Source organism: Vigna unguiculata, unplaced genomic scaffold (genome assembly GCF_004118075.2).
Source record: "Vigna unguiculata cultivar IT97K-499-35 unplaced genomic scaffold, ASM411807v1 contig_691, whole genome shotgun sequence".
Classification (NCBI taxonomy): Eukaryota; Viridiplantae; Streptophyta; class Magnoliopsida; order Fabales; family Fabaceae; genus Vigna; species Vigna unguiculata.
This window is the reverse complement of record NW_021011417.1, coordinates 25079-39965: the sequence shown is the minus strand read 5'-3', so window position 1 is coordinate 39965 and position 14887 is coordinate 25079. Positions and strand designations below refer to the sequence as shown.

Sequence of the window (14887 nt, the reverse complement as noted above, 5' to 3'; positions counted from 1 at the left end):
GGGCGCGACAGTAGGGCTCAGCGGCGTGGCTCCCAGACCTGGTGTGGCCGGCGCAAGAAGAAGAATGAAGGAGTTGGAGCGCCGTGGATGACGACGACGCTTCTGGTAGCAATGAGTGGAAGGAGTGTCTCGTGTTTGTGAGTAAAAATGAGATCAAAGGAGCACTCGGACGCGAAAGGGAATGAAAGAGAAACAGTGACGTTAACGTTGGCAGCTCCTTCGGCGGTGATCGGCGTCGGCAACATTGGCCCTGGCCAGCCATGAGTGTGTGAGGATTGGTGTTGCTCACGCAGAGGAAGAAGAAACCCTTAAGGGATTTTTATGTTTTGATAGTTATTTTGGGGTTGGGCTTAAATTGGGTTATTTTGCTTTCCGTACCCCACTTTTAATATTCTCAACCTCTTATCTATTGGGTCTTGGGTCTTGGGTCTAGCCTTCTTTTGTTTCCTACGCGCATCCCCATTTTAATATTTACACCTTCATCATTTGTATGTTTGTTTGTGTTTTCTTTTCCTATTCCTATTTACTCGTTACACCCGTATTATTTAAGTCCTGCACCCCTTTTGCCGTTGGTTCTCGTCTACTTACTGTACCCTGCTTTTCACAATTCGCAGCCTCAATCTATTTTAATTTTATTTTCAGCCTTTACTCCTTGCATGCACCCTTCCATGCATCTTATCCCATTTTTCACCTTTGTTTTTTTATTAAACCCCATCTTTTTTACACACATGTTATTTTTTTAAAAAAGTTAAAAATATTTGAAAATTATAAAAAATTACAAAAATAGAAAAATTTTACAAAAATGAAAATTGTTTTCTTTTAGTGTTTATTCAGCCTTTACGTCGTGTGATACTAATTTTCAAATAATTTAAAAATATCAAAAAAGATATAAAATTTCAAAAATTAAAAACATCAACACTTTCTAACAAACAATTTCTCTAAGAACTACGTGAATCTTGATTTTCACTACGCGTAACGGACTTCCGGACCTAAAATCTAGTTCTTGTATAGCATGTCTTATTTTACTGTTTTCCATACATTTTCTATAATAAACTATGGTGACAACTTCAAAATCTCTTTTTAAGCTCGTCTCTTTTTTGTTCGTCGTCTAGTCGAGATTTTGGTTGTAATAGATGGCAACTCCACTAGAGATTCAAGCCATCCTTTTTTCATGAGTTGCTCTACTTGCTTTTGTATTTCTTTAGTCTCTTGTGGATTGCTCCTATAGGTTGGCATGTTATGAAGGATGTCCTTGGAATGAGATCCATATTATGTTCAATACATCTTTTAGGAGGTAAACCTTGAGGAATGTCTTTGGGAGATACATCTGCATTTTCCTTGAGAATGTGCTCCACACCTAAAGATAAAGAAACTTTTACAGAAGACAAATAAATATTGTTAGGCATAAGCATATATAGGGGGTGTTTTTGTCATTAACACTCTTTTTACCTCTTTTTCTCTCAAAAAAGGACTTTTACCACTATTTGATTTTTCAACTTTACTCCCCTTTTCTTGCCTTTTTTGGGTTTTCTCTCCCACTCTTATTTTCTCTCTTTCTTCTTCTCTCTCTTTCTTTTTCTCTCTCTTTCTTCTTTTCTCTCTCGCTCTCTCTTTACCCTCATTTTTATTTGGTCCTCACAAACCTCTATAGTTGATAAAGGTGTTACGGGCACCTTTTGCCCTTTGAGCAAGAAAAAATACTTGTTGGATAGACCATAATGTCACCTTTCTATCATATTGTCAAGGCCTTCCTAATAACAATTGACTTGTTTCCATAGGAACCACATCACATACCACTTAATCTACATACTTACCTATAGAAAAAGTAATATCCACCTGCTTATCCAGCACCAACTCTCCATCCTCACTTAGCCATTGCAAAAGCATAAAGACTAGGGTGTATAGATGTCTCCCAAACCAACTTTTCCACCAGCCTTTTACTTGCTACATTGGTACAACTCTTTCCATCAATGATGATTGAGCTCACCTTTTCCATAATTTAACATCTAAAATAGATAATATTTCTTCTTTGTGTCTCATCCTCCTCCTTGTTCATATTACCCAACAACCTCCTAACCATTAAAAGATCTCCCTCCAAAAGTGGTACTTCGCATTAGGGGTGGCAATGTCGGTTGGCCCGGCCCGTTTAGGCATGCCCCGCACTTAGCCACACATGGATAGACTCAACATAACGTTGGAAACTTATAATCTAAATCTCATATTGAGTCTAAGTCTTACAAGTAGAAATGAAAAAGTTGGACAACTTAGGTCTATAAACTCATTATCTTAAAATTTTATATTGAAGGTGGTGTTAATCAACTCTTATATGGATTGAACTCAGATCTGCTTGATGTTACCCCTGAATATAGTCATTGTATTGAAAGTCTTCTTAACAAAGAGTTTAAGTAATTGTGGGGTACTCAATTTCAAGTGAGTAAATAAAATTTCGTATTAAATATTATAGATACATATAAAATTTTGTGGAAAGTCAGAATGGCGAAACTTGGACAAAAACTTTAAGAGTGTCAAATTAGATTTTTTATATATAAATTATTTTTTCTAATTAAATAAAAAAATTCATTTTCTTTGTTTCAATCATTTTCATAAAGTGATTCTTGTATGCATTTTTCAATTTATAATCTTTCTAATTCATTAAATTAACATTATAAGGATATTCTAATTTTTAATCCAATTCAAAGTTATTCAACTAATTCATTATGTGCAACGAAATTCGTAGTTCAACCCAAGATACATCCATAAAATCTTACAAAATTTACCATATGTAATGGAAAACACAAAATTTCTAAATTTCATAATCTATGATATACTAATTTCAGGACAAATATAATTAAGGTTAGTGCCAATTTTAGAAAAGAATCCTTACCATCATAATTAGGCAAACTAATTCAAAAAAAAAAAAAAAACTTAATGTAAGAAAATCATCGTAATATGAGAATCATAAACACATAAATTATAATAAGATACTAATCTCGATTCATGAGAGATATTGTGCATTTTTCAATCTTTTGTTTCCTAATCTATCTCTTTATATTTCTTTCTATTCTCATTATTTTTTGATGATTTACTGTAAAAGAACCTCATCACTAGTGATAAAATTTATTACCTTTCATTAACCAATATCCATCAAATTGATTTTTATTTTACTTTTTATACAATAAATATATATAAATTTTAATATATAAATAAGATAGATGATAAAAAAAATATTTTATTAAATTTAATATAAATAAAATAATAATCTATAAATATAATTTTAAAATATATATAACATATATAAAAAATAGAATTAAAATTTTTTTGGGGAGCCATGGCTCCCCTTGTCACAACAATGGTCCGCCATTGAAAAGTCGTATGTGTGGCTATGAATGAGATTTTTTCTATCTTTCAAGATCCACCCAACAATATAGTGCCAGAGCCAAAATAAGTGATTTTAGTTCTTATACAAGTTCTAAAAAGACATATTCCACCTTTTATACTCATGTCATGATGATCCAATCTATGTAATCAACTTAACATGTTGGTTAATTGTATTATCAATGTGGAAAGGATTCATTCTTGAAAAATATATTTTTGAAAATCCAAGTGAGTTTAAATTACTTTAAGGTTGTGCGTTGAAGATGGTGATAATCCATGTGAATTGAGCTTAGATTTCATTGTTGTTATACCTCCCTAATGAATTCTAGACATATATTTAACTCTAATTAACACCTTTGGTCTCTTAAATTTCCATACATTTTGCGTTCCTAGAAAGTTGAGATATTAGAAAGGGTCTAAATGACAAAAGCAATGGTAGGGAGCATGAAGTGATCCCAAGAGTAGAACTTGGTAACATCTAGATTAGAGTTGTTCCTTCAATTTCCGGGTAAGAGTATAAACTAAGGAAAGAAAATTGGGAATGCCGTATGAAGTCTGAGAAGCAGCACTATGAAGACCTGGTCAACAACCTCACTGCATACATAGTACAAATTCAATGATGTAACAGGGCATAACCAACCTTTTCAAAATTTCATTGTCATGTCTACAACAAAACAAATAAATACAGTGCCATGCTGAAACTAAAGTTGACTAGTAAACAAACAACCAGTGAAGAAAGATTAACACACGACCCAAAAGTCATAAACCAATGAAGAAAGAGTCACACATGATCAGAAAATTTAAGCCCAAATTTGCATTATTACTCGATACAACAACAATGGGTTCTATCCAAAGGAACAACATTTAACAGTATATGTGGCTAGGTATAGTTGAAAAATCTATCACCCTTCATGTAGTGAGATTGTATCAATGAAGATCTCAGATAATACTCAATTCAGGGTACTTCTCACTAGGACTACTCTGGTTGCCTGCTATGTAAGTAACTTTATCACTGTGTGATACCTGAAATAGAGAAAAATCATGATGTGCCTCAGTAAATTGTAAAATAAATATTTTAGAGATTGAATGGATAACCTTTATAGGAAAAATGAAAGAAAGGAAGAAGAGACCTTATCCACCAATATGTATCATGGGCCTATTTGCAGTCTTTGCTATATCAAACATGCCAGCATGTGAAGCTTTCTTCTTCTTCACCTAGAACAAAGGAAAGATAACATTAAGAAATAGGATAGTACAAGACCACTCATAATATTGCTTACCTAAAGTTGGACACACAATTTCAAGTAGTCTATGATCCACTATTGACTATGTTGTTCAAAAGCAATCAAAGAGCTTACTAGGACAAGAGCAAACAGGTGGAAAATCATAGGAAAGAAGTGAGTCAGTAACATATTATTCAATGGAAATGCTCACGTTAGTCTAGAGGTTGAAGGTGATAAGTTATGATGCACTGATACCTCAATCTGTGTCATGTATTCATGTTTGACACGTATCAATATCTGATACTTTACCGATATTTATCAATAAAGTATCTAATCTATAAACTTGTAATACTTTTTGTGATAAAAATAATTTATAACTTTTTATTTTGACAGTTTTTAAGATATTTGATTTTAATTTGAATTCACACAATAACAATATATATTTATCATGTTTTAAGGTTTTTGTAAAATTTTTCAATATGCATATATAACGTATCATACCTTATTGTTTTCAAAATAAGTGTATTGATATATCCAATACGTACCATATCCGATACACGCATCATATCCATGCATCATTATAAGAATAGTTACATTATAAGGGTCTACCGATTGCCAAATGAGGCTAAACTTCACCTAACTCTATCACCCCCACCCACTTTTTTCTCCATATATACATAATCTCTAACTAACTCCTTTTCAGTTAGGTTGTGGGGTGTGTTGTCCCTTCTTGCTATGCTCCTCTTATTCCTAAAGTATATCTTTTTTAATAAAGGTTCACTACCATGTTAAATTAAAATAGCAATGAGTGAAATTCTTTTGCAGCAGCATCATTATATTAAAAGGATGATAAATCCTGGTAAAGAAATAAAAACATTATAAATCATTACAACACAATTGAGATTTAGCAATAATAATCAGAAGAAGTGCATACCGCTGCTCCTATTATCTCCCTAAGTTCATGATCCTCTGCACCACATCTCAAAGGATCTCTTAAACTAACCTGAAACACGATCCATATAAGAAAATCACAAAAATCTTTTAATGAAGCTCTCATTAAAGATGCTATATGTATGCCATGACACGTTTTATTGTCCCGACTGATGTCAACATCCATACATACATCAAGCACCTTTAACTTGAACATAAATGGTAGAGATAACATCCATAATGACCGGCATGTCTTGAATAGGGAAAATATTTATCAGTTTCATTGATAAGAAAATTTTCAGAAATGATTAAGAATTCAAAATAATGATGAAAGTATATTAGTGCGCCTAAAAAATCAATTACAAGTAATCAAATAAATAGAATATCAAATGAAATAGCATGTGCAATGGAAAGAAGGGGCAAGACAGTGCATGTTCAATCCAAAATATTGTATGAGGTAGAGCCATATTTTAATGTTCGCAAAGACCATGTCCTAATGTGAATCAAATCTTCCATTTACAGACAAATATCAAGATTCACTACAGGAATCCACTTTCTGCAGGGAACTTCAATCTTTGTAAACAAATATTTGAAGTTATGTTTTTCTATTATGAGTTGGCAGATAGTTTCCCTTTTCCCCATTATCGAGTATGTACCATATCAAGAATTCAGAACTGACAGTAGACATCACAGTTTCAAAGTACTAATCCAAAAGTAAACAACTCCCAGAACCATACTCAGCCATTGAAACAGCTAACTGCAAGAAATCAGTCACACTCCTTAAAAAACAAGACTGCTAAAAGTTTGCATAGAAAGTCTTGATTTTACTTGCCAAAAAATTTATAGGCCTTAAATACCAATTTCTTAATCCCGAGTCCTTCACCCTCATCACCAAACTATCTAATTCATTTACCGGTACATTTAGAAGGCCTGCAATTAATATGATCTACGATGCCCTGATACTCAAAATGGAAACATCAAGGTGTTTGTTCCCATGTCAAATACTGATACTTCTCCATTCATATCAATTTTTTAAATTAAATTGCGATCATCATAATCATGAATTAATGAGAAATTACCCCCACTCTCTCTTTCTTCACCGATATTATGCATCTATAATGTTTTGCTAAGAATCCAAAACATAGCATATCCTAAATTTCAAAAAGATCATCGTATTCCTGTAGTTGTACGTACTCATGTCGTACTAAGCATCCAGACTTCATATACTATCATCAAGTTTAGCGTTACAGATTCACCAAAAACATTAAGTATTCAAATAGAAGTGACATCACAGATTTTAGCCCAATTACCATCACCAGGTTTAGGGGACAAGCATAGTACACTGAGCTTTGATGATTTGAATATAACTTACCTCCGAAGGACCAAATAAACAGACTTTGAAGTTTCCATCAGCAAGTAGCCGCAATCTATTGCAACCAGCACAGAAATGCTCAGTCATTGATGTGATAAACGAAACTCTACCTTCATGCCCATCTATTGTGAAATTTTTGGCCGTATCTGTAGGGTGATCCTGATCTCTTTTTAAGCTTGGAAACTGTTTCATCTGTTTGGTAATGATGGTTATAAAGGGTCTCTATCTGCTATAAGAGAACAACAAAATGTAGTATAAAAGTTAGGCCTCCAGTCTGAATTCTACCTTACCACTGTATCCAACATTTCTGAGTAGGGTACAAGTTTCTTGACATTCCAAACATTCCCATCAAAAGGCATGAACTCTATAAAGCGAATATCAATTGGCTTGTCCCGGGTCAGCTCAACAAAATCACAGATCTCATCATCATTGAATCCTCGCATTACAACACAATTGACCTGAAATGCAGAGAAACATCAAAGATACCTTAAAATTCATCCATCAGTGACATGAAATTTACCTGAGGTTATGCACCCTTGTTGAAAAATTCATTTGATTAACTTAATGAATTTGAGCAAAAGGGTAGCTGCTCATGGGAAGGTGATCAATGAGAAACACTAGCAAAAAGTAATGATATGTAACCAAGAAATACCTTAACTGGATTAAATCCAAGGTCTATGGCAGCATTAATTGAATTCATAACTTTTTCATGCCCTCTGCGTCTGGTCATAAACTCAAACTTTGCAGGTACCAAAGTGTCTACACTAATGTTGAGGGAAGTAAGCCCACAATCTTTCAGCCTTGGAAGTTTTCTCGTTAAAGCAATACCATTGGTAGTCATGGACAATGTTCTCAGTCCCTTCAAGTTTGATAATTCCAAACATATGTCTTCAATATCCTTTCTAACAGTTGGTTCCCCACCCGTCAAACGTATTTTAGTTACCCCGGAGCTTACAAACAGATTTGCCAATCGTAGAATCTCAGTTTTTGTCAAAATTTGAGGGCTAGGAGTGAGTTCCACACCTTCTGCTGGCATACAATACTGACACCTTAAATTGCACCTCTCTGTTACAGATATTCTCAAGTATGTGTGAAGCCTTCCAAATGAATCTACCAACATATCAGAGACGGAATTATCCTTTGGCAGATCTTCAGACACCGAAGCACAAGATGTAGTGGCCAAAGCTCTTGTGGCACATTCATTCAAGTGTCCACCGAACAAACCTTGACGAATACTATTGGCAGCACAGAACGAACTCACATCACATTTCAACTGCTTCAAGAAAATTAGTGTCACATGCCAGCCACATTTTCATAAACAAAATTTGAACACATATAAACTCCACCAAAACCCCAGATTAATAAATTCTTAAACAACAAAAAATAATCATCTGGGTATCAATATTTAATCCTTCAAGTACGCATACGGTAAAAACTTAATTTATATTAAAATGGAACAACTAAGTGATTGATTTTTGCATTTTCTAGGTTGGTAGAACCAGAGGAGGAGTACAAGTTTATTACTGAATTTGCACATATATTAGTACCACCACACCCCAGATTAACACACAAAGCATGAATCTAGCACAGGCTAACCAGTACTCTTAGGACAAGAAATAAAATAACAGTTCTCATCTGCATGTAAATGGGTATCACTATAACTTATCATTGAAGTGAGCATTCGATAAAAAAAGAAACTGAATTGAAGTACAATGAGGGGGTTTTCCATGATCCTGATAGAACAGGAAATTATAAGTTTATACCCGAAATTTGACATGGCATGAACGATTCAGTTAACTTCATAGATGTGTTCCAAAACGTCAATTTTCAATCCATTACAACCAACTTGATTGACCAGTTACATCACCAAAAGAATAAGCTAAACAAACCGAGAGAGAGAGGGGTCTCACCGGAAAGGAATTTGATAGGTTAAACCCAATTGGGTAGTGAAAGAATTTTGATAAGTGTCGCCTCATGGTTGACGCTGAAACAATGAATTTGGACAAAATATTGAGTTGGGGTTGGAAAAGTTTTTCTCTTTTTTAATAATTTTTGTCTGGGACACCAGAGACTATAACATATGTATCTATATATACAAGGTAAGAGGAAGTTCTGAGATGTTGTCGTGTTTGTTCTGAAGGGTAAGGTGACAGACACTGTGGCAAAGAGACCCGAAAGTGCAAAGTGCCGACTCCATTGTAATATATTATATTCTATCCACACTATTAAAAAATTATTTTTCTTAAGGGCCATATGACCCCAAACATTTTTTTTTCCTAAGGGATTAGTTGGTTCCAGTTTTAGATATCCACCACAGATTATCTTTTCGAGATTTTTTAAGATGTGGAAGTATATGGTAGTTTTCAACTAAGGATGTAATTGTTGATTTAATTGGATTTTGAAACTTAATTATTTGAATTAGTTTTTCAATTAACTATTATCATAGAAAATTAATTATGAATTGATTTTCATTTAACTATTGTCATAAAATATTAATTGTGTAATTATGTAAATTTATTGAAAGGTTGTTGTAAATAGAGGTTAGAATGTATTCACAATCCTAAATCAATCCAACTTATCGCAAATTCGAATCGAACTCACCAACTATAGAGAAATTTTAATTTTACATTTAAATTTAGAATTATAAATATATTTAATCTAAAAAATTAAATTTATTTTAATTATAATATAATAAATATATAAAATAAATTAAAAAATATTTTTTAAGTAAGTCAATCCATTTAATTGTTGGGTTAAATCAAGTTACAAAATTTTTAATTTATCAAAAAATAAGAATTGAGTTAACTTATTTCTGACTCAACTTGTTGTGACTTATCCCATTCACTCTTTACAAGTGCTTAAATTGAATTGTGAATTGAAAAATTATTTATAAAAAGGTATTTGAATTTAGTGAACTTGTAGGGGAGAAAAAAAAAATCTGAAATAACGATTGCAAATTAAGGAAAATATATGAATTATAATGGTGATCGAAGCTTTAATCATATCTCCCCAAGATGGGAAAGTTAATCGCATCCACTGGCTTTGATAAAGGTAAACTTAACGGATGAGAATTTTTGTTATTTTATTTTGTTTGGTATATTATAAAAAAATCCGTAATTTTGGTTATTAAATATTTTTGTCATAATTTTAATAGTTTAATTTTTCATTATATATAACCTTAGTTCCCATTGCCCTCCGAAAAGGTATGTGTTCTACCCGTAATCCCTCTCCCCATTATATTACTGAGTTATCATCGATTGTCATTACCTTTTTATACATGTCTTTCCTCTCTTTCTTCTATGACCATTCCAAAAACTGTCGTGACGCTTTAGCCCATCCTGGTTGGCGTCAGGCCATGACAGATGAATTAAGTGCTCTTCATAACAGTGGAACTTGGGAACTGGTCCCGTTGCCATCTGGAAAATCTGTTGTTGGTTGCAGGTGGGTGTTTGCTATCAAAGTTGGACCTGATGGTACTATTGATCGCCTCAAAGCTCGTCTTGTGGCCAAAGGTTATACTCAAATTTTTGGGTTGGATTATGGAGATACTTTTTCCCCCGTGGCAAAGATGGCTTCTGTTCGTTTATTTATCGCCATGGCTGCTCTTCAACAATGGCCTTTTTATCAACTAGATGTTAAAAATGCTTTTCTCAATGGTGATTTGCAAGAAGAAATCTATATGGAGAAACCTCCTGGATTTGTTGCTCAGGGAGAGTCTTCTGGGATGGTATGTCGTCTTCGCAAATCCCTATATGGCCTAAAACAATCTCCTAGAGCTTGGTTTGGAAAGTTTAGCAATGTTGTTCAGCAATTTGGTATGACTCGGTGTGAACAGATCATTCTGTCTTTTATCAACACTCGAGTGCTGGATGTGTTTACTTGATAGTATATGTTGATGACATCGTTCTTACAGGGAGTAACAACCATGGCATCTCTCAGTTGAAACAACATATCTGTCACCATTTTCAGACCAAAGATCTTGGCAAACTCAGATATTTCTTGGGTATTGAGGTGGCACAGTCTAATGATGGTATTGTTATATCTCAGAGAAAGTATGCCATGGATATTCTGGAAGAAACTGGGTTGATGAGTTCAAAGTCTATTGATACACCCATGGATCCCAATACTAAACTTCTACCAAATCAGGGGGAGCCTATATCTGATCCTGAGCAGTATAGACGATTGGTTGGGAAATTGAATTATCTTACCGTTACTCGTCCTGACATTTCCTTTGCAGTCAGTGTGGTAAGCCAATTTCTTAATTCTCCATGTGAAGATCATTGGAATGCAGTCATTCGCATCTTGAAGTATATTAAAAAATCTCCTGGAAAAGGATTGTTATATGGTTCTAATAACCATACAAGAGTTGTTTGCTATTCAGATGCTGATTGGGCAGGATCTCCTTCTGATAGAAGATCTACATCTGGGTATTGTGTCTCCATTGGTGGTAACTTGATCTCGTGGAAAAGTAAGAAACAAAGTGTTGTAGCAAGATCCAGTGCAAAAGCAGAATATAGAGCTATGGCCTCAGCTGCCTGTGAACTTATTTGGCTCAAGCAATTGCTTCAAGAGTTACAATTTGGAGATGTTACTCAAATGACACTTGTGTGTGACAATCAGGCTGCTCTTCATATTAGCTCTAATCCTGTCTTTCATGAGAGGACCAAACACATTGAGATTGATTGTCATTTTGTTCGGAAAAGGTTATGTCTGGAGACATCAAGACTGAGTTTGTTAACTCAAGTGATCAATTAGCAGATATTTTTACTAAATTTTTACGGGGGCCTAGAATTGATTATATTTGTAACAAGCTTGGCACATACGATTTGTATGCTCCAGCTTGAGGGGGAGTGTTAGATATTGTTTGATATTATTAAGATATTGTTAGATATTGATAACCACAATATCAAACAATATCTTCTATTTAATCTTTTTATTTTCAGTTACTCTTTTTACTTGTACCTTTCTCTATTATAAATAGATTACCCTATGTGTGGTTTATACACAAGGGACATTAATCTCAATCCCTATTTTCTTTATTCTCAACAATACACAAGGGACACCAACTTATGTCCATATTCAAATATCACATGCAACCAATTTTTACAGGACTTAATGCTGCTGATAATTAAATCCAACATCTCGAAGTCATATGGTTGAATGATTTCATTCCACATACAAACAAATGGCATTGGAATAATAAAGCAGAAGCATGGTAAAAAGAATTATTTAACAGCATCCAAACTTTAACATGCATGACATGACACTTAATACCTCAACATTTTTTAGGTCTGCAGCAGCATGAAATGCAGTGTGATAAGCTGTAAATGGTAGATTCAAAAACCTCCACGCCTATGAATATATTCTGCTGTTGGTAGGTTGTATAATTCTTCATCAGTAACACCCATCATCACATTCTCAGCATTGGCACTGTTGGTTTCAACTGAAGACCACATCTTTGACTTCTCCACAAACTCAATGACCTTTTTCCACAGAATAAAAGTTTTAGACATCACTGGATAAATACAGCATATACGATTCCAAATAAAAAGATAGGAATGATAACTACTTTTGCAGAAAAATCATCAGCAAGAGGTGTCTTATTCTTGTGTGCAACTATAAGCCCAGCATAGCAGAACTTGTTCAATCCCAGACCAGCAGCTATCATATCACGGACAATTGCATACCTGGATCAATACATTTCAATACATATAATTTAAATATTCCAAAAAAATAAAAAATATATCTAAGTGACGAGTTGATGATGCTGATATACAATTTGTACTAAAAAACAGACAACTAGAAGAGCAAAACCTCCTACGTTACTCAAAAGACAAGAAAAAAAATTATCTTGTAGAAAATCAGGTTTTACTTGTTAGGCCATTAAGAGTAGAATTTCATAACACTGTTTTAAAATAAAACAACAAGCATTGTATAAAACAGACAATGGAATTATAGAGAGAAGGAATTAAGGGCAAAAGTAATTTATAGTAAAGTATTAGATAGTGCAAGAAGTAGATGCAACATACACTCGGTCTATGCGTCCACCGGCAGCACAAGCATTTAGCAAGCAGATGTAGGTTTGTACATTAGGCTTTACTTCCATGCATTTCATTTCCTCCAAAATCTTCATTTCATACAAAAAACAAATAAATCATATATCTAAAGAGAAAGAAGCAAAAAACACAAATAGTAATACTTCAAATCCTTGACTATAAGCAATAGTCATAAGTACCTGAATAGCCTTATTAGAGTTCTTGCATTTTCCACAAGTCGAAATCAGAAAGTTGTACAAAGTAACCTACGTCATCAACATGAAACAACTGTCATAGACCAACATAGAGGATATACAAATTACACATCAAAATGTTTTGTGGCCTAATGGCATCTGCTGATACAAACTACTAGATAAAATCATTATGGGACACACATTCAAGCTCCCAACAACCTTTTCATGCAAAAATGTGTACAAAAATAACAAAAGTATCTTCTGATCTACAATAGCACGGAAACGCAAAAAAGACTATAAAGAATAAAAGAACCTCAAAACCTTCTTTTATCACTCAAGAGTGTCCATATTCTAAATTCTAAAAGTTATTATAAAAGGAAGAGACCCAGAAAATAAAAGTTCAACGCAGCAAACTAAAGATATCGAACTACAACACTTTCAAGTATAATCATTCCACTCTTATCCCTTCCCCTTGTTAATAAACACGGGGAAAGCAACAAAACTAGTTCAATATCTCAACTTCAGATCTCATTATATGCCAGTAGTACCAAATTGAATATCAAGCAATGATATCGATTTCTGCAAGGCGATGATCAACCTAAATTTGTTAAGCACCCCTTTCTCAGCATATAAATTCAAGTATTACATTCAATATCAATAAGTCCATTCCAACACCTCGTCACACCCAAAATGGAAAACTATTCAAGCAAAAATTATGAATAATGATATAAAAACAGTACATACATCAGGGAGCAAACCCATAGTTTTCATTTGGTCCACGAAGAAGAAAGCATCTTGCATCCTAGCTCCTTTCATAGTTCCAACAACAAGGGAATGGAAAGTGTCGCGCGTAGGTTTCACCCCATCAAGCATCATATCATGATACACATCTCTCAGCAAGAAATTCCTACCAAATAAACCCCTCATACAAAAATTCAAACTTGGCAAAATTCAAACAAATGGGATGCTCAAAATAATTAATTAACCCATTTTTTATTTAAAAAAAAAAGGAGACAAAACCTTCTTTGTGCAGTGAGAGAGCCCAAAACAGTGTTGTACTCGGAAACGTTGTTTGCATAGTTTCTCTTGGCGTACTCTTCAGTGGAAACAGCGAAGAATCGGAGTCCAGAAACCCCATTCAGTGACCCGACAAGCGCAGCATGACGTGATTGAACTACGGAAAGAGAAAAGAAAGAGAAACCGAGACTGTGAAAAAAGCTGCATAACGTGATTGAGCTATGGAAAGCGAAAAGAAAGAGAAAATGAGATTGTGAAAGAAAGTTTGTACAAGAAAATGAAGAAATAGTAGAACACGGAGAAGAAGAAGAAGAATATACCAATGAGAGATCGAAGGAACTTCATGGCAGAGAAGTGGAATGAATCACTTCAGAACAGGAGAGTTCCAATCTCTCTCTTGTTTCTTCCTAAAACCCTTGGATTTTGTTTGTCTTCGTTTTTGGGCTTTCGTTTGTTGTAAGGACTGTGTTTCGGGACAAGCCTGAGAAACTATTCTCGACATTTTCTTCCTGCGCCCCTCGTATTTCCTTTTACCACCCGTAATATAATAAAATGACTAAATTATTTTTGTCATTATATCCTTATTTATTCAATTCAAAATTATGTTTTGAATTACGTATTTGAAATAAAGTTTTGAACTATCCAATCAAGAATATGATTTTGGATAATTTGAAAAATAAGTTTAAATTGTATAATTTAGAGATGTTTTGAATTGTCTAATTCATAATTATTTAAATTATT

General features: G+C 33.8%; 1 pseudogene; it reads right to left on the bottom strand.

The window, feature by feature from the left end:
* Positions 1–3987: 3987 nt before the first annotated feature.
* On the bottom strand, positions 3988–14638 carry LOC114172723 (annotated as a pseudogene).
* Positions 14639–14887: the final 249 nt, after the last annotated feature.